General features: G+C 61.7%; 15 non-coding genes across 15 annotated transcripts; all 15 read right to left on the minus strand.

Moving 5' to 3' along the window:
- Window positions 1-776: 776 nt before the first annotated feature.
- Window positions 777-940, minus strand: LOC142277452 (U1 spliceosomal RNA). The gene has a single exon (XR_012740608.1). It is a non-coding gene; the product is annotated as a U1 spliceosomal RNA (small nuclear RNA).
- A 925-nt stretch (window positions 941-1865) lies between these two features.
- On the minus strand, window positions 1866-2029 carry LOC142277453 (U1 spliceosomal RNA). Its single transcript, XR_012740609.1, has one exon. It is a non-coding gene; the product is annotated as a U1 spliceosomal RNA (small nuclear RNA).
- Window positions 2030-2934: 905 nt separating this feature from the next.
- LOC142277477 (U1 spliceosomal RNA) lies at window positions 2935-3098 on the minus strand. The gene has a single exon (XR_012740630.1). It is a non-coding gene; the product is annotated as a U1 spliceosomal RNA (small nuclear RNA).
- A 930-nt stretch (window positions 3099-4028) lies between these two features.
- LOC142277454 (U1 spliceosomal RNA) lies at window positions 4029-4192 on the minus strand. Its single transcript, XR_012740610.1, has one exon. It is a non-coding gene; the product is annotated as a U1 spliceosomal RNA (small nuclear RNA).
- Window positions 4193-5103: 911 nt separating this feature from the next.
- On the minus strand, window positions 5104-5267 carry LOC142277457 (U1 spliceosomal RNA). The gene has a single exon (XR_012740612.1). It is a non-coding gene; the product is annotated as a U1 spliceosomal RNA (small nuclear RNA).
- A 905-nt stretch (window positions 5268-6172) lies between these two features.
- LOC142277458 (U1 spliceosomal RNA) lies at window positions 6173-6336 on the minus strand. Its single transcript, XR_012740613.1, has one exon. It is a non-coding gene; the product is annotated as a U1 spliceosomal RNA (small nuclear RNA).
- A 916-nt stretch (window positions 6337-7252) lies between these two features.
- LOC142277490 (U1 spliceosomal RNA) lies at window positions 7253-7416 on the minus strand. Its single transcript, XR_012740641.1, has one exon. It is a non-coding gene; the product is annotated as a U1 spliceosomal RNA (small nuclear RNA).
- A 905-nt stretch (window positions 7417-8321) lies between these two features.
- On the minus strand, window positions 8322-8485 carry LOC142277459 (U1 spliceosomal RNA). Its single transcript, XR_012740614.1, has one exon. It is a non-coding gene; the product is annotated as a U1 spliceosomal RNA (small nuclear RNA).
- Window positions 8486-9390: 905 nt separating this feature from the next.
- LOC142277460 (U1 spliceosomal RNA) lies at window positions 9391-9554 on the minus strand. Its single transcript, XR_012740615.1, has one exon. It is a non-coding gene; the product is annotated as a U1 spliceosomal RNA (small nuclear RNA).
- Window positions 9555-10459: 905 nt separating this feature from the next.
- On the minus strand, window positions 10460-10623 carry LOC142277479 (U1 spliceosomal RNA). Its single transcript, XR_012740631.1, has one exon. It is a non-coding gene; the product is annotated as a U1 spliceosomal RNA (small nuclear RNA).
- Window positions 10624-11543: 920 nt separating this feature from the next.
- On the minus strand, window positions 11544-11707 carry LOC142277462 (U1 spliceosomal RNA). The gene has a single exon (XR_012740616.1). It is a non-coding gene; the product is annotated as a U1 spliceosomal RNA (small nuclear RNA).
- Window positions 11708-12627: 920 nt separating this feature from the next.
- Window positions 12628-12791, minus strand: LOC142277464 (U1 spliceosomal RNA). The gene has a single exon (XR_012740618.1). It is a non-coding gene; the product is annotated as a U1 spliceosomal RNA (small nuclear RNA).
- Window positions 12792-13721: 930 nt separating this feature from the next.
- LOC142277465 (U1 spliceosomal RNA) lies at window positions 13722-13885 on the minus strand. Its single transcript, XR_012740619.1, has one exon. It is a non-coding gene; the product is annotated as a U1 spliceosomal RNA (small nuclear RNA).
- Window positions 13886-14786: 901 nt separating this feature from the next.
- On the minus strand, window positions 14787-14950 carry LOC142277466 (U1 spliceosomal RNA). The gene has a single exon (XR_012740620.1). It is a non-coding gene; the product is annotated as a U1 spliceosomal RNA (small nuclear RNA).
- A 905-nt stretch (window positions 14951-15855) lies between these two features.
- LOC142277468 (U1 spliceosomal RNA) lies at window positions 15856-16019 on the minus strand. The gene has a single exon (XR_012740621.1). It is a non-coding gene; the product is annotated as a U1 spliceosomal RNA (small nuclear RNA).
- Window positions 16020-16887: the final 868 nt, after the last annotated feature.

Below are 16887 nucleotides of genomic sequence, written 5' to 3' on the forward strand. Positions count from 1 at the left end.
CCCCTTCCATCCCCCCCATGGCAGGCCAAGCTCAAGGCGAAGGCCGTCGTCCAAGATGCACAGCAAGCCAGAGTCATTTGCATAGCGGGGCGGCGGCTTCGGAGCCCAACGTGCGTTCGACGCCTGTAAACAGGCAGAAGGCTGCAGCTCCGGCTGCTCGCTCAGGGCGGCAGGAAGAGGCCCGGCGTCGGAGGCTCAACGTCGGCAGCCCCACCAGGCGGCCGCAAAAAAGGGCCCGGCCGTGCACTTCCTGCTGCTGCAGCCGCAAGTGCCATCTTTGGAGCGTGCCCGCTGGCGCTCGCTACAAAGCTCCCCTCCCGGCTGAACCAAAGGCCAATTCCTGTCACTACACCAGCGGAGGCATCCACAGCCAGCGGGCCCAGGGGGAACTCGGCCGGTGTGTCCAAAGCAGCCAAGCAAAGATATCAGGACGCCAAATCAAGAGTTAAGGGTTTAAACGGAGAGAGGAAAACGAAAAAACAAAGACCAAGGAAGGAACCCCCCCCCTCCCCTCCCCTCCCCTCCCCTCCCCTCCCCTCCTCTCCCCTCCTCTCTTTTAAAAAAGGCTCACAACAAATCCCAGATACCAAAAGCCAGCAGCAAAGCGAGCGGCTTCCCTTTGGCAGCTTCTAGATGGGGCCACAAGGGGGCACCAACAGGCTGTGCTTGCTTGAGAGTCCCTCGCAGCAGGCAGCAAAAGGAGACTCGCACACCTGTTGGCTCGTGGAGCCCCCCAAGCAGCAGCGTGTATCTGTCTATCTTTGACCAGAGCAAATCAGGGGAAAGCGCGAACGCAGTCCCCCACTACCACAAATTATGCAGTCGAGTTTCCCGCATTTGGGGAAATCGCAGGGGTCAGCACACCCGGAGTGCAATGGATGAGCCTCACCCTGGGAGAACCACCTTAGTGATCATGGTATCTCCCCTGCCAGGTAAGTATGAGTTGGGAGCGCGCCGGCTCGACGGGCGCCCCTCCGGCGCAGGCCCGCTACATCGCGGAGTCTCGGGCGGTGGGGTGAGGCGGGATCCGGGGCCAAAGCCAGGCGTTCCTTCGAGAGGGTGCCACCGAGGCCAGCAGCCTGGGAGCCGGCTACACCCCTTCCATCCCCCCCATGGCAGGCCAAGCTCAAGGCGAAGGCCGTCGTCCAAGATGCACAGCAAGCCAGAGTCATTTGCATAGCGGGGCGGCGGCTTCGGAGCCCAACGTGCGTTCGACGCCTGTAAACAGGCAGAAGGCTGCAGCTCCGGCTGCTCGCTCAGGGCGGCAGGAAGAGGCCCGGCGTCGGAGGCTCAACGTCGGCAGCCCCACCAGGCGGCCGCAAAAAAGGGCCCGGCCGTGCACTTCCTGCTGCTGCAGCCGCAAGTGCCATCTTTGGAGCGTGCCCGCTGGCGCTCGCTACAAAGCTCCCCTCCCGGCTGAACCAAAGGCCAATTCCTGTCACTACACCAGCGGAGGCATCCACAGCCAGCGGGCCCAGGGGGAACTCGGCCGGTGTGTCCAAAGCAGCCAAGCAAAGATATCAGGACGCCAAATCAAGAGTTAAGGGTTTAAACGGAGAGAGGAAAACGAAAAAACAAAGACCAAGGAAGGAACCCCCCCCTCCCCTCCCCTCCCCTCCCCTCCCCTCCCCTCCCCTCCTCTCTTTTAAAAAAGGCTCACAACAAATCCCAGATACCAAAAGCCAGCAGCAAAGCGAGCGGCTTCCCTTTGGCAGCTTCTAGATGGGGCCACAAGGGGGCACCAACAGGCTGTGCTTGCTTGAGAGTCCCTCGCAGCAGGCAGCAAAAGGAGACTCGCACACCTGTTGGCTCGTGGAGCCCCCCAAGCAGCAGCGTGTATCTGTCTATCTTTGACCAGAGCAAATCAGGGGAAAGCGCGAACGCAGTCCCCCACTACCACAAATTATGCAGTCGAGTTTCCCGCATTTGGGGAAATCGCAGGGGTCAGCACACCCGGAGTGCAATGGATGAGCCTCACCCTGGGAGAACCACCTTAGTGATCATGGTATCTCCCCTGCCAGGTAAGTATGAGTTGGGAGCGCGCCGGCTCGACGGGCGCCCCTCCGGCGCAGGCCCGCTACATCGCGGAGTCTCGGGCGGTGGGGTGAGGCGGGATCCGGGGCCAAAGCCAGGCGTTCCTTCGAGAGGGTGCCACCGAGGCCAGCAGCCTGGGAGCCGGCTACACCCCTTCCATCCCCCCCATGGCAGGCCAAGCTCAAGGCGAAGGCCGTCGTCCAAGATGCACAGCAAGCCAGAGTCATTTGCATAGCGGGGCGGCGGCTTCGGAGCCCAACGTGCGTTCGACGCCTGTAAACAGGCAGAAGGCTGCAGCTCCGGCTGCTCGCTCAGGGCGGCAGGAAGAGGCCCGGCGTCGGAGGCTCAACGTCGGCAGCCCCACCAGGCGGCCGCAAAAAAGGGCCCGGCCGTGCACTTCCTGCTGCTGCAGCCGCAAGTGCCATCTTTGGAGCGTGCCCGCTGGCGCTCGCTACAAAGCTCCCCTCCCGGCTGAACCAAAGGCCAATTCCTGTCACTACACCAGCGGAGGCATCCACAGCCAGCGGGCCCAGGGGGAACTCGGCCGGTGTGTCCAAAGCAGCCAAGCAAAGATATCAGGACGCCAAATCAAGAGTTAAGGGTTTAAACGGAGAGAGGAAAACGAAAAAACAAAGACCAAGGAAGGAACCCCCCCCTCCCCTCCCCTCCCCTCCTCTCTTTTAAAAAAGGCTCACAACAAATCCCAGATACCAAAAGCCAGCAGCAAAGCGAGCGGCTTCCCTTTGGCAGCTTCTAGATGGGGCCACAAGGGGGCACCAACAGGCTGTGCTTGCTTGAGAGTCCCTCGCAGCAGGCAGCAAAAGGAGACTCGCACACCTGTTGGCTCGTGGAGCCCCCCAAGCAGCAGCGTGTATCTGTCTATCTTTGACCAGAGCAAATCAGGGGAAAGCGCGAACGCAGTCCCCCACTACCACAAATTATGCAGTCGAGTTTCCCGCATTTGGGGAAATCACAGGGGTCAGCACACCCGGAGTGCAATGGATGAGCCTCACCCTGGGAGAACCACCTTAGTGATCATGGTATCTCCCCTGCCAGGTAAGTATGAGTTGGGAGCGCGCCGGCTCGACGGGCGCCCCTCCGGCGCAGGCCCGCTACATCGCGGAGTCTCGGGCGGTGGGGTGAGGCGGGATCCGGGGCCAAAGCCAGGCGTTCCTTCGAGAGGGTGCCACCGAGGCCAGCAGCCTGGGAGCCGGCTACACCCCTTCCATCCCCCCCATGGCAGGCCAAGCTCAAGGCGAAGGCCGTCGTCCAAGATGCACAGCAAGCCAGAGTCATTTGCATAGCGGGGCGGCGGCTTCGGAGCCCAACGTGCGTTCGACGCCTGTAAACAGGCAGAAGGCTGCAGCTCCGGCTGCTCGCTCAGGGCGGCAGGAAGAGGCCCGGCGTCGGAGGCTCAACGTCGGCAGCCCCACCAGGCGGCCGCAAAAAAGGGCCCGGCCGTGCACTTCCTGCTGCTGCAGCCGCAAGTGCCATCTTTGGAGCGTGCCCGCTGGCGCTCGCTACAAAGCTCCCCTCCCGGCTGAACCAAAGGCCAATTCCTGTCACTACACCAGCGGAGGCATCCACAGCCAGCGGGCCCAGGAGGAACTCGGCCGGTGTGTCCAAAGCAGCCAAGCAAAGATATCAGGACGCCAAATCAAGAGTTAAGGGTTTAAACGGAGAGAGGAAAACGAAAAAACAAAGACCAAGGAAGGAACCCCCCCCTCCCCTCCCCTCCCCTCCCCTCCCCTCCCCTCCCCTCCCCTCCTCTCTTTTAAAAAAGGCTCACAACAAATCCCAGATACCAAAAGCCAGCAGCAAAGCGAGCGGCTTCCCTTTGGCAGCTTCTAGATGGGGCCACAAGGGGGCACCAACAGGCTGTGCTTGCTTGAGAGTCCCTCGCAGCAGGCAGCAAAAGGAGACTCGCACACCTGTTGGCTCGTGGAGCCCCCCAAGCAGCAGCGTGTATCTGTCTATCTTTGACCAGAGCAAATCAGGGGAAAGCGCGAACGCAGTCCCCCACTACCACAAATTATGCAGTCGAGTTTCCCGCATTTGGGGAAATCGCAGGGGTCAGCACACCCGGAGTGCAATGGATGAGCCTCACCCTGGGAGAACCACCTTAGTGATCATGGTATCTCCCCTGCCAGGTAAGTATGAGTTGGGAGCGCGCCGGCTCGACGGGCGCCCCTCCGGCGCAGGCCCGCTACATCGCGGAGTCTCGGGCGGTGGGGTGAGGCGGGATCCGGGGCCAAAGCCAGGCGTTCCTTCGAGAGGGTGCCACCGAGGCCAGCAGCCTGGGAGCCGGCTACACCCCTTCCATCCCCCCCATGGCAGGCCAAGCTCAAGGCGAAGGCCGTCGTCCAAGATGCACAGCAAGCCAGAGTCATTTGCATAGCGGGGCGGCGGCTTCGGAGCCCAACGTGCGTTCGACGCCTGTAAACAGGCAGAAGGCTGCAGCTCCGGCTGCTCGCTCAGGGCGGCAGGAAGAGGCCCGGCGTCGGAGGCTCAACGTCGGCAGCCCCACCAGGCGGCCGCAAAAAAGGGCCCGGCCGTGCACTTCCTGCTGCTGCAGCCGCAAGTGCCATCTTTGGAGCGTGCCCGCTGGCGCTCGCTACAAAGCTCCCCTCCCGGCTGAACCAAAGGCCAATTCCTGTCACTACACCAGCGGAGGCATCCACAGCCAGCGGGCCCAGGGGGAACTCGGCCGGTGTGTCCAAAGCAGCCAAGCAAAGATATCAGGACGCCAAATCAAGAGTTAAGGGTTTAAACGGAGAGAGGAAAACGAAAAAACAAAGACCAAGGAAGGAACCCCCCCCCTCCCCTCCCCTCCTCTCCCCTCCTCTCTTTTAAAAAAGGCTCACAACAAATCCCAGATACCAAAAGCCAGCAGCAAAGCGAGCGGCTTCCCTTTGGCAGCTTCTAGATGGGGCCACAAGGGGGCACCAACAGGCTGTGCTTGCTTGAGAGTCCCTCGCAGCAGGCAGCAAAAGGAGACTCGCACACCTGTTGGCTCGTGGAGCCCCCCAAGCAGCAGCATGTATCTGTCTATCTTTGACCAGAGCAAATCAGGGGAAAGCGCGAACGCAGTCCCCCACTACCACAAATTATGCAGTCGAGTTTCCCGCATTTGGGGAAATCGCAGGGGTCAGCACACCCGGAGTGCAATGGATGAGCCTCACCCTGGGAGAACCACCTTAGTGATCATGGTATCTCCCCTGCCAGGTAAGTATGAGTTGGGAGCGCGCCGGCTCGACGGGCGCCCCTCCGGCGCAGGCCCGCTACATCGCGGAGTCTCGGGCGGTGGGGTGAGGCGGGATCCGGGGCCAAAGCCAGGCGTTCCTTCGAGAGGGTGCCACCGAGGCCAGCAGCCTGGGAGCCGGCTACACCCCTTCCATCCCCCCCATGGCAGGCCAAGCTCAAGGCGAAGGCCGTCGTCCAAGATGCACAGCAAGCCAGAGTCATTTGCATAGCGGGGCGGCGGCTTCGGAGCCCAACGTGCGTTCGACGCCTGTAAACAGGCAGAAGGCTGCAGCTCCGGCTGCTCGCTCAGGGCGGCAGGAAGAGGCCCGGCGTCGGAGGCTCAACGTCGGCAGCCCCACCAGGCGGCCGCAAAAAAGGGCCCGGCCGTGCACTTCCTGCTGCTGCAGCCGCAAGTGCCATCTTTGGAGCGTGCCCGCTGGCGCTCGCTACAAAGCTCCCCTCCCGGCTGAACCAAAGGCCAATTCCTGTCACTACACCAGCGGAGGCATCCACAGCCAGCGGGCCCAGGGGGAACTCGGCCGGTGTGTCCAAAGCAGCCAAGCAAAGATATCAGGACGCCAAATCAAGAGTTAAGGGTTTAAACGGAGAGAGGAAAACGAAAAAACAAAGACCAAGGAAGGAACCCCCCCCTCCCCTCCCCTCCCCTCCTCTCTTTTAAAAAAGGCTCACAACAAATCCCAGATACCAAAAGCCAGCAGCAAAGCGAGCGGCTTCCCTTTGGCAGCTTCTAGATGGGGCCACAAGGGGGCACCAACAGGCTGTGCTTGCTTGAGAGTCCCTCGCAGCAGGCAGCAAAAGGAGACTCGCACACCTGTTGGCTCGTGGAGCCCCCCAAGCAGCAGCGTGTATCTGTCTATCTTTGACCAGAGCAAATCAGGGGAAAGCGCGAACGCAGTCCCCCACTACCACAAATTATGCAGTCGAGTTTCCCGCATTTGGGGAAATCGCAGGGGTCAGCACACCCGGAGTGCAATGGATGAGCCTCACCCTGGGAGAACCACCTTAGTGATCATGGTATCTCCCCTGCCAGGTAAGTATGAGTTGGGAGCGCGCCGGCTCGACGGGCGCCCCTCCGGCGCAGGCCCGCTACATCGCGGAGTCTCGGGCGGTGGGGTGAGGCGGGATCCGGGGCCAAAGCCAGGCGTTCCTTCGAGAGGGTGCCACCGAGGCCAGCAGCCTGGGAGCCGGCTACACCCCTTCCATCCCCCCCATGGCAGGCCAAGCTCAAGGCGAAGGCCGTCGTCCAAGATGCACAGCAAGCCAGAGTCATTTGCATAGCGGGGCGGCGGCTTCGGAGCCCAACGTGCGTTCGACGCCTGTAAACAGGCAGAAGGCTGCAGCTCCGGCTGCTCGCTCAGGGCGGCAGGAAGAGGCCCGGCGTCGGAGGCTCAACGTCGGCAGCCCCACCAGGCGGCCGCAAAAAAGGGCCCGGCCGTGCACTTCCTGCTGCTGCAGCCGCAAGTGCCATCTTTGGAGCGTGCCCGCTGGCGCTCGCTACAAAGCTCCCCTCCCGGCTGAACCAAAGGCCAATTCCTGTCACTACACCAGCGGAGGCATCCACAGCCAGCGGGCCCAGGGGGAACTCGGCCGGTGTGTCCAAAGCAGCCAAGCAAAGATATCAGGACGCCAAATCAAGAGTTAAGGGTTTAAACGGAGAGAGGAAAACGAAAAAACAAAGACCAAGGAAGGAACCCCCCCCCTCCCCTCCCCTCCCCTCCTCTCCCCTCCTCTCTTTTAAAAAAGGCTCACAACAAATCCCAGATACCAAAAGCCAGCAGCAAAGCGAGCGGCTTCCCTTTGGCAGCTTCTAGATGGGGCCACAAGGGGGCACCAACAGGCTGTGCTTGCTTGAGAGTCCCTCGCAGCAGGCAGCAAAAGGAGACTCGCACACCTGTTGGCTCGTGGAGCCCCCCAAGCAGCAGCGTGTATCTGTCTATCTTTGACCAGAGCAAATCAGGGGAAAGCGCGAACGCAGTCCCCCACTACCACAAATTATGCAGTCGAGGTTCCCGCATTTGGGGAAATCGCAGGGGTCAGCACACCCGGAGTGCAATGGATGAGCCTCACCCTGGGAGAACCACCTTAGTGATCATGGTATCTCCCCTGCCAGGTAAGTATGAGTTGGGAGCGCGCCGGCTCGACGGGCGCCCCTCCGGCGCAGGCCCGCTACATCGCGGAGTCTCGGGCGGTGGGGTGAGGCGGGATCCGGGGCCAAAGCCAGGCGTTCCTTCGAGAGGGTGCCACCGAGGCCAGCAGCCTGGGAGCCGGCTACACCCCTTCCATCCCCCCCATGGCAGGCCAAGCTCAAGGCGAAGGCCGTCGTCCAAGATGCACAGCAAGCCAGAGTCATTTGCATAGCGGGGCGGCGGCTTCGGAGCCCAACGTGCGTTCGACGCCTGTAAACAGGCAGAAGGCTGCAGCTCCGGCTGCTCGCTCAGGGCGGCAGGAAGAGGCCCGGCGTCGGAGGCTCAACGTCGGCAGCCCCACCAGGCGGCCGCAAAAAAGGGCCCGGCCGTGCACTTCCTGCTGCTGCAGCCGCAAGTGCCATCTTTGGAGCGTGCCCGCTGGCGCTCGCTACAAAGCTCCCCTCCCGGCTGAACCAAAGGCCAATTCCTGTCACTACACCAGCGGAGGCATCCACAGCCAGCGGGCCCAGGGGGAACTCGGCCGGTGTGTCCAAAGCAGCCAAGCAAAGATATCAGGACGCCAAATCAAGAGTTAAGGGTTTAAACGGAGAGAGGAAAACGAAAAAACAAAGACCAAGGAAGGAACCCCCCCCTCCCCTCCCCTCCCCTCCTCTCTTTTAAAAAAGGCTCACAACAAATCCCAGATACCAAAAGCCAGCAGCAAAGCGAGCGGCTTCCCTTTGGCAGCTTCTAGATGGGGCCACAAGGGGGCACCAACAGGCTGTGCTTGCTTGAGAGTCCCTCGCAGCAGGCAGCAAAAGGAGACTCGCACACCTGTTGGCTCGTGGAGCCCCCCAAGCAGCAGCGTGTATCTGTCTATCTTTGACCAGAGCAAATCAGGGGAAAGCGCGAACGCAGTCCCCCACTACCACAAATTATGCAGTCGAGTTTCCCGCATTTGGGGAAATCGCAGGGGTCAGCACACCCGGAGTGCAATGGATGAGCCTCACCCTGGGAGAACCACCTTAGTGATCATGGTATCTCCCCTGCCAGGTAAGTATGAGTTGGGAGCGCGCCGGCTCGACGGGCGCCCCTCCGGCGCAGGCCCGCTACATCGCGGAGTCTCGGGCGGTGGGGTGAGGCGGGATCCGGGGCCAAAGCCAGGCGTTCCTTCGAGAGGGTGCCACCGAGGCCAGCAGCCTGGGAGCCGGCTACACCCCTTCCATCCCCCCCATGGCAGGCCAAGCTCAAGGCGAAGGCCGTCGTCCAAGATGCACAGCAAGCCAGAGTCATTTGCATAGCGGGGCGGCGGCTTCGGAGCCCAACGTGCGTTCGACGCCTGTAAACAGGCAGAAGGCTGCAGCTCCGGCTGCTCGCTCAGGGCGGCAGGAAGAGGCCCGGCGTCGGAGGCTCAACGTCGGCAGCCCCACCAGGCGGCCGCAAAAAAGGGCCCGGCCGTGCACTTCCTGCTGCTGCAGCCGCAAGTGCCATCTTTGGAGCGTGCCCGCTGGCGCTCGCTACAAAGCTCCCCTCCCGGCTGAACCAAAGGCCAATTCCTGTCACTACACCAGCGGAGGCATCCACAGCCAGCGGGCCCAGGGGGAACTCGGCCGGTGTGTCCAAAGCAGCCAAGCAAAGATATCAGGACGCCAAATCAAGAGTTAAGGGTTTAAACGGAGAGAGGAAAACGAAAAAACAAAGACCAAGGAAGGAACCCCCCCCTCCCCTCCCCTCCCCTCCTCTCTTTTAAAAAAGGCTCACAACAAATCCCAGATACCAAAAGCCAGCAGCAAAGCGAGCGGCTTCCCTTTGGCAGCTTCTAGATGGGGCCACAAGGGGGCACCAACAGGCTGTGCTTGCTTGAGAGTCCCTCGCAGCAGGCAGCAAAAGGAGACTCGCACACCTGTTGGCTCGTGGAGCCCCCCAAGCAGCAGCGTGTATCTGTCTATCTTTGACCAGAGCAAATCAGGGGAAAGCGCGAACGCAGTCCCCCACTACCACAAATTATGCAGTCGAGTTTCCCGCATTTGGGGAAATCGCAGGGGTCAGCACACCCGGAGTGCAATGGATGAGCCTCACCCTGGGAGAACCACCTTAGTGATCATGGTATCTCCCCTGCCAGGTAAGTATGAGTTGGGAGCGCGCCGGCTCGACGGGCGCCCCTCCGGCGCAGGCCCGCTACATCGCGGAGTCTCGGGCGGTGGGGTGAGGCGGGATCCGGGGCCAAAGCCAGGCGTTCCTTCGAGAGGGTGCCACCGAGGCCAGCAGCCTGGGAGCCGGCTACACCCCTTCCATCCCCCCCATGGCAGGCCAAGCTCAAGGCGAAGGCCGTCGTCCAAGATGCACAGCAAGCCAGAGTCATTTGCATAGCGGGGCGGCGGCTTCGGAGCCCAACGTGCGTTCGACGCCTGTAAACAGGCAGAAGGCTGCAGCTCCGGCTGCTCGCTCAGGGCGGCAGGAAGAGGCCCGGCGTCGGAGGCTCAACGTCGGCAGCCCCACCAGGCGGCCGCAAAAAAGGGCCCGGCCGTGCACTTCCTGCTGCTGCAGCCGCAAGTGCCATCTTTGGAGCGTGCCCGCTGGCGCTCGCTACAAAGCTCCCCTCCCGGCTGAACCAAAGGCCAATTCCTGTCACTACACCAGCGGAGGCATCCACAGCCAGCGGGCCCAGGGGGAACTCGGCCGGTGTGTCCAAAGCAGCCAAGCAAAGATATCAGGACGCCAAATCAAGAGTTAAGGGTTTAAACGGAGAGAGGAAAACGAAAAAACAAAGACCAAGGAAGGAACCCCCCCCTCCCCTCCCCTCCCCTCCTCTCTTTTAAAAAAGGCTCACAACAAATCCCAGATACCAAAAGCCAGCAGCAAAGCGAGCGGCTTCCCTTTGGCAGCTTCTAGATGGGGCCACAAGGGGGCACCAACAGGCTGTGCTTGCTTGAGAGTCCCTCGCAGCAGGCAGCAAAAGGAGACTCGCACACCTGTTGGCTCGTGGAGCCCCCCAAGCAGCAGCGTGTATCTGTCTATCTTTGACCAGAGCAAATCAGGGGAAAGCGCGAACGCAGTCCCCCACTACCACAAATTATGCAGTCGAGTTTCCCGCATTTGGGGAAATCACAGGGGTCAGCACACCCGGAGTGCAATGGATGAGCCTCACCCTGGGAGAACCACCTTAGTGATCATGGTATCTCCCCTGCCAGGTAAGTATGAGTTGGGAGCGCGCCGGCTCGACGGGCGCCCCTCCGGCGCAGGCCCGCTACATCGCGGAGTCTCGGGCGGTGGGGTGAGGCGGGATCCGGGGCCAAAGCCAGGCGTTCCTTCGAGAGGGTGCCACCGAGGCCAGCAGCCTGGGAGCCGGCTACACCCCTTCCATCCCCCCCATGGCAGGCCAAGCTCAAGGCGAAGGCCGTCGTCCAAGATGCACAGCAAGCCAGAGTCATTTGCATAGCGGGGCGGCGGCTTCGGAGCCCAACGTGCGTTCGACGCCTGTAAACAGGCAGAAGGCTGCAGCTCCGGCTGCTCGCTCAGGGCGGCAGGAAGAGGCCCGGCGTCGGAGGCTCAACGTCGGCAGCCCCACCAGGCGGCCGCAAAAAAGGGCCCGGCCGTGCACTTCCTGCTGCTGCAGCCGCAAGTGCCATCTTTGGAGCGTGCCCGCTGGCGCTCGCTACAAAGCTCCCCTCCCGGCTGAACCAAAGGCCAATTCCTGTCACTACACCAGCGGAGGCATCCACAGCCAGCGGGCCCAGGGGGAACTCGGCCGGTGTGTCCAAAGCAGCCAAGCAAAGATATCAGGACGCCAAATCAAGAGTTAAGGGTTTAAACGGAGAGAGGAAAACGAAAAAACAAAGACCAAGGAAGGAACCCCCCCCTCCCCTCCCCTCCCCTCCCCTCCCCTCCCCTCCTCTCTTTTAAAAAAGGCTCACAACAAATCCCAGATACCAAAAGCCAGCAGCAAAGCGAGCGGCTTCCCTTTGGCAGCTTCTAGATGGGGCCACAAGGGGGCACCAACAGGCTGTGCTTGCTTGAGAGTCCCTCGCAGCAGGCAGCAAAAGGAGACTCGCACACCTGTTGGCTCGTGGAGCCCCCCAAGCAGCAGCGTGTATCTGTCTATCTTTGACCAGAGCAAATCAGGGGAAAGCGCGAACGCAGTCCCCCACTACCACAAATTATGCAGTCGAGTTTCCCGCATTTGGGGAAATCGCAGGGGTCAGCACACCCGGAGTGCAATGGATGAGCCTCACCCTGGGAGAACCACCTTAGTGATCATGGTATCTCCCCTGCCAGGTAAGTATGAGTTGGGAGCGCGCCGGCTCGACGGGCGCCCCTCCGGCGCAGGCCCGCTACATCGCGGAGTCTCGGGCGGTGGGGTGAGGCGGGATCCGGGGCCAAAGCCAGGCGTTCCTTCGAGAGGGTGCCACCGAGGCCAGCAGCCTGGGAGCCGGCTACACCCCTTCCATCCCCCCCATGGCAGGCCAAGCTCAAGGCGAAGGCCGTCGTCCAAGATGCACAGCAAGCCAGAGTCATTTGCATAGCGGGGCGGCGGCTTCGGAGCCCAACGTGCGTTCGACGCCTGTAAACAGGCAGAAGGCTGCAGCTCCGGCTGCTCGCTCAGGGCGGCAGGAAGAGGCCCGGCGTCGGAGGCTCAACGTCGGCAGCCCCACCAGGCGGCCGCAAAAAAGGGCCCGGCCGTGCACTTCCTGCTGCTGCAGCCGCAAGTGCCATCTTTGGAGCGTGCCCGCTGGCGCTCGCTACAAAGCTCCCCTCCCGGCTGAACCAAAGGCCAATTCCTGTCACTACACCAGCGGAGGCATCCACAGCCAGCGGGCCCAGGGGGAACTCGGCCGGTGTGTCCAAAGCAGCCAAGCAAAGATATCAGGACGCCAAATCAAGAGTTAAGGGTTTAAACGGAGAGAGGAAAACGAAAAAACAAAGACCAAGGAAGGAACCCCCCCCTCCCCTCCCCTCCCCTCCCCTCCCCTCCCCTCCTCTCTTTTAAAAAAGGCTCACAACAAATCCCAGATACCAAAAGCCAGCAGCAAAGCGAGCGGCTTCCCTTTGGCAGCTTCTAGATGGGGCCACAAGGGGGCACCAACAGGCTGTGCTTGCTTGAGAGTCCCTCGCAGCAGGCAGCAAAAGGAGACTCGCACACCTGTTGGCTCGTGGAGCCCCCCAAGCAGCAGCGTGTATCTGTCTATCTTTGACCAGAGCAAATCAGGGGAAAGCGCGAACGCAGTCCCCCACTACCACAAATTATGCAGTCGAGTTTCCCGCATTTGGGGAAATCGCAGGGGTCAGCACACCCGGAGTGCAATGGATGAGCCTCACCCTGGGAGAACCACCTTAGTGATCATGGTATCTCCCCTGCCAGGTAAGTATGAGTTGGGAGCGCGCCGGCTCGACGGGCGCCCCTCCGGCGCAGGCCCGCTACATCGCGGAGTCTCGGGCGGTGGGGTGAGGCGGGATCCGGGGCCAAAGCCAGGCGTTCCTTCGAGAGGGTGCCACCGAGGCCAGCAGCCTGGGAGCCGGCTACACCCCTTCCATCCCCCCCATGGCAGGCCAAGCTCAAGGCGAAGGCCGTCGTCCAAGATGCACAGCAAGCCAGAGTCATTTGCATAGCGGGGCGGCGGCTTCGGAGCCCAACGTGCGTTCGACGCCTGTAAACAGGCAGAAGGCTGCAGCTCCGGCTGCTCGCTCAGGGCGGCAGGAAGAGGCCCGGCGTCGGAGGCTCAACGTCGGCAGCCCCACCAGGCGGCCGCAAAAAAGGGCCCGGCCGTGCACTTCCTGCTGCTGCAGCCGCAAGTGCCATCTTTGGAGCGTGCCCGCTGGCGCTCGCTACAAAGCTCCCCTCCCGGCTGAACCAAAGGCCAATTCCTGTCACTACACCAGCGGAGGCATCCACAGCCAGCGGGCCCAGGGGGAACTCGGCCGGTGTGTCCAAAGCAGCCAAGCAAAGATATCAGGACGCCAAATCAAGAGTTAAGGGTTTAAACGGAGAGAGGAAAACGAAAAAACAAAGACCAAGGAAGGAACCCCCCCCTCCCCTCCCCTCCCCTCCCCTCCCCTCCCCTCCCCTCCCCTCCCCTCTTTTAAAAAAGGCTCACAACAAATCCCAGATACCAAAAGCCAGCAGCAAAGCGAGCGGCTTCCCTTTGGCAGCTTCTAGATGGGGCCACAAGGGGGCACCAACAGGCTGTGCTTGCTTGAGAGTCCCTCGCAGCAGGCAGCAAAAGGAGACTCGCACACCTGTTGGCTCGTGGAGCCCCCCAAGCAGCAGCGTGTATCTGTCTATCTTTGACCAGAGCAAATCAGGGGAAAGCGCGAACGCAGTCCCCCACTACCACAAATTATGCAGTCGAGTTTCCCGCATTTGGGGAAATCGCAGGGGTCAGCACACCCGGAGTGCAATGGATGAGCCTCACCCTGGGAGAACCACCTTAGTGATCATGGTATCTCCCCTGCCAGGTAAGTATGAGTTGGGAGCGCGCCGGCTCGACGGGCGCCCCTCCGGCGCAGGCCCGCTACATCGCGGAGTCTCGGGCGGTGGGGTGAGGCGGGATCCGGGGCCAAAGCCAGGCGTTCCTTCGAGAGGGTGCCACCGAGGCCAGCAGCCTGGGAGCCGGCTACACCCCTTCCATCCCCCCCATGGCAGGCCAAGCTCAAGGCGAAGGCCGTCGTCCAAGATGCACAGCAAGCCAGAGTCATTTGCATAGCGGGGCGGCGGCTTCGGAGCCCAACGTGCGTTCGACGCCTGTAAACAGGCAGAAGGCTGCAGCTCCGGCTGCTCGCTCAGGGCGGCAGGAAGAGGCCCGGCGTCGGAGGCTCAACGTCGGCAGCCCCACCAGGCGGCCGCAAAAAAGGGCCCGGCCGTGCACTTCCTGCTGCTGCAGCCGCAAGTGCCATCTTTGGAGCGTGCCCGCTGGCGCTCGCTACAAAGCTCCCCTCCCGGCTGAACCAAAGGCCAATTCCTGTCACTACACCAGCGGAGGCATCCACAGCCAGCGGGCCCAGGGGGAACTCGGCCGGTGTGTCCAAAGCAGCCAAGCAAAGATATCAGGACGCCAAATCAAGAGTTAAGGGTTTAAACGGAGAGAGGAAAACGAAAAAACAAAGACCAAGGAAGGAACCCCCCCCCTCCCCTCCCCTCCTCTCTTTTAAAAAAGGCTCACAACAAATCCCAGATACCAAAAGCCAGCAGCAAAGCGAGCGGCTTCCCTTTGGCAGCTTCTAGATGGGGCCACAAGGGGGCACCAACAGGCTGTGCTTGCTTGAGAGTCCCTCGCAGCAGGCAGCAAAAGGAGACTCGCACACCTGTTGGCTCGTGGAGCCCCCCAAGCAGCAGCGTGTATCTGTCTATCTTTGACCAGAGCAAATCAGGGGAAAGCGCGAACGCAGTCCCCCACTACCACAAATTATGCAGTCGAGTTTCCCGCATTTGGGGAAATCGCAGGGGTCAGCACACCCGGAGTGCAATGGATGAGCCTCACCCTGGGAGAACCACCTTAGTGATCATGGTATCTCCCCTGCCAGGTAAGTATGAGTTGGGAGCGCGCCGGCTCGACGGGCGCCCCTCCGGCGCAGGCCCGCTACATCGCGGAGTCTCGGGCGGTGGGGTGAGGCGGGATCCGGGGCCAAAGCCAGGCGTTCCTTCGAGAGGGTGCCACCGAGGCCAGCAGCCTGGGAGCCGGCTACACCCCTTCCATCCCCCCCATGGCAGGCCAAGCTCAAGGCGAAGGCCGTCGTCCAAGATGCACAGCAAGCCAGAGTCATTTGCATAGCGGGGCGGCGGCTTCGGAGCCCAACGTGCGTTCGACGCCTGTAAACAGGCAGAAGGCTGCAGCTCCGGCTGCTCGCTCAGGGCGGCAGGAAGAGGCCCGGCGTCGGAGGCTCAACGTCGGCAGCCCCACCAGGCGGCCGCAAAAAAGGGCCCGGCCGTGCACTTCCTGCTGCTGCAGCCGCAAGTGCCATCTTTGGAGCGTGCCCGCTGGCGCTCGCTACAAAGCTCCCCTCCCGGCTGAACCAAAGGCCAATTCCTGTCACTACACCAGCGGAGGCATCCACAGCCAGCGGGCCCAGGGGGAACTCGGCCGGTGTGTCCAAAGCAGCCAAGCAAAGATATCAGGACGCCAAATCAAGAGTTAAGGGTTTAAACGGAGAGAGGAAAACGAAAAAACAAAGACCAAGGAAGGAACCCCCCCCTCCCCTCCCCTCCCCTCCTCTCTTTTAAAAAAGGCTCACAACAAATCCCAGATACCAAAAGCCAGCAGCAAAGCGAGCGGCTTCCCTTTGGCAGCTTCTAGATGGGGCCACAAGGGGGCACCAACAGGCTGTGCTTGCTTGAGAGTCCCTCGCAGCAGGCAGCAAAAGGAGACTCGCACACCTGTTGGCTCGTGGAGCCCCCCAAGCAGCAGCGTGTATCTGTCTATCTTTGACCAGAGCAAATCAGGGGAAAGCGCGAACGCAGTCCCCCACTACCACAAATTATGCAGTCGAGTTTCCCGCATTTGGGGAAATCGCAGGGGTCAGCACACCCGGAGTGCAATGGATGAGCCTCACCCTGGGAGAACCACCTTAGTGATCATGGTATCTCCCCTGCCAGGTAAGTATGAGTTGGGAGCGCGCCGGCTCGACGGGCGCCCCTCCGGCGCAGGCCCGCTACATCGCGGAGTCTCGGGCGGTGGGGTGAGGCGGGATCCGGGGCCAAAGCCAGGCGTTCCTTCGAGAGGGTGCCACCGAGGCCAGCAGCCTGGGAGCCGGCTACACCCCTTCCATCCCCCCCATGGCAGGCCAAGCTCAAGGCGAAGGCCGTCGTCCAAGATGCACAGCAAGCCAGAGTCATTTGCATAGCGGGGCGGCGGCTTCGGAGCCCAACGTGCGTTCGACGCCTGTAAACAGGCAGAAGGCTGCAGCTCCGGCTGCTCGCTCAGGGCGGCAGGAAGAGGCCCGGCGTCGGAGGCTCAACGTCGGCAGCCCCACCAGGCGGCCGCAAAAAAGGGCCCGGCCGTGCACTTCCTGCTGCTGCAGCCGCAAGTGCCATCTTTGGAGCGTGCCCGCTGGCGCTCGCTACAAAGCTCCCCTCCCGGCTGAACCAAAGGCCAATTCCTGTCACTACACCAGCGGAGGCATCCACAGCCAGCGGGCCCAGGGGGAACTCGGCCGGTGTGTCCAAAGCAGCCAAGCAAAGATATCAGGACGCCAAATCAAGAGTTAAGGGTTTAAACGGAGAGAGGAAAACGAAAAAACAAAGACCAAGGAAGGAACCCCCCCCCTCCCCTCCCCTCCCCTCCCCTCCTCTCCTCTCCCCTCCTCTCTTTTAAAAAAGGCTCACAACAAATCCCAGATACCAAAAGCCAGCAGCAAAGCGAGCGGCTTCCCTTTGGCAGCTTCTAGATGGGGCCACAAGGGGGCACCAACAGGCTGTGCTTGCTTGAGAGTCCCTCGCAGCAGGCAGCAAAAGGAGACTCGCACACCTGTT

Source organism: Anomaloglossus baeobatrachus, unplaced genomic scaffold (assembly GCF_048569485.1).
Source record: "Anomaloglossus baeobatrachus isolate aAnoBae1 unplaced genomic scaffold, aAnoBae1.hap1 Scaffold_410, whole genome shotgun sequence".
Lineage (NCBI taxonomy): Eukaryota > Metazoa > Chordata > Amphibia > Anura > Aromobatidae > Anomaloglossus > Anomaloglossus baeobatrachus.